The sequence below is a fragment of the Mandrillus leucophaeus genome, unplaced genomic scaffold (genome assembly GCF_000951045.1).
Source record: "Mandrillus leucophaeus isolate KB7577 unplaced genomic scaffold, Mleu.le_1.0 Scaffold1119, whole genome shotgun sequence".
In the NCBI taxonomy this organism is placed as follows: Eukaryota; Metazoa; Chordata; class Mammalia; order Primates; family Cercopithecidae; genus Mandrillus; species Mandrillus leucophaeus.
The window spans coordinates 582516-584073 of record NW_012099421.1 but is presented as its reverse complement, the minus strand read 5'-3'; positions in this window follow the sequence as shown (position 1 = coordinate 584073).

Genomic DNA, 1558 nt, shown 5'->3' with positions numbered 1-1558 from the left:
GCAAATAAATTAGATAACCTGGATGAAAAGGAAAAATTCCTAGAAAGACACAAAGTGTTGAAACTGATTCAAAAAGAAAGAGAAAATCTAAGTAGACCAATAACAACTAAAGAGATTAAATCAGTAACCAAAAAGTTTTCCACAAAGGAAAACCTACAACCAGATGTCTTCCCTGGTAAATTCTAACAACTGTTTAAAAAGTAATTCACACCATTCCTTTACAAATTCTTCCAAAATGTAAGAGGAGGAAACATTTTACAATTCAACCCATGAGGCTACTCTTACCCTAATACCAACACCAGAAAAAAAAAAGAAAAGAAAAACAATTTCTACTGACCAATATTTCCATTAATATAGATGCAAAAGTCCTAAACAAAACATTAGCAAATCAAATTAACCCACAAAGTAAAAGAATTATACTCCATGATGAAGTGGGATTTATTCCAGGAGTGCCAGGTTTTATTAATGTAAAATTAATCAATGTAATATATTATAATAGAATAAAGGACAAAATCTACATGATATATCAATAGATGTAGAAAAAGCATTGCACAAAACCCAACACCATTTCGTAATTTAAAAAATACTAAAGAAACTAAGTATAGAAAGGAACCTTCTCAATCTGCTAAATGGCATCCATAAAAAAATTACAGCTACCATCATACTTAATAGTGCAAGACTGAAACCTTTCCCTCCAATATTAACAACAAAACAATCATGTCTATTCTTGCAACTTCTGTTCAACATAGTACGAAAAGTTCTAATTTATACCAATATAGGCAAGAAAAAGTAAAAAAATAAATAATAGGGATCTTTCACCTCCCCAATTAGCTGTATTCCTAGGGTGTGTGTGCGTGTGTGCATGTGTGCATGTGTGTGTCTATTGTGAATGGGGTTTTATTCTTGATTTGGCTTTCAGTTTGGATGTCACTGATGTGACTAACCAAAACAGCATGGTAATAGTACCAAAACAAACACATAGAATAAGGGAACAGAATAGAGATCTCAGAAACAAGACCACATATCTATAACCATCTGACCTTTGACAAAGCTGACAAAAGCAATGGGGAAATGATTTCCTACTTAATAAATGGTACCGGGAAAACTGGCTAGCCATATGCAGAAAATTGAAACTGGACCTTTTCCCTATAGCCTATACAAAAATTAACTCAAGATAGATTAAAGACATAAATGTAAAACCCAGAAGGATAAAAGCCCTGGAAGAGGGTATCTAGGCAATACCATTTAGGACATAGGCACAGGAAAAAATTTTATGACGAAGATGCCAAAACTAATTGCAACAAAAGCAAAAATGGACAAATGGAACGTAATTAAACTAAAGAGCTTCTGCACAGCAAAAGAAACTATCATCAGAGTGAACGGACAACCTACGGAATGAAAGAAAATTTTTGCAATCTGTCTATCTGAAAAAGGTCTAATATCCAGAATCTACGAGAAACTTAAACAAATTTATAACAAAAATCAAATGACCCAATCAAAAATTGGGCAACAGACATGAACAGACACTTCTCAAAAGAAGACATTTATGTGACCAACA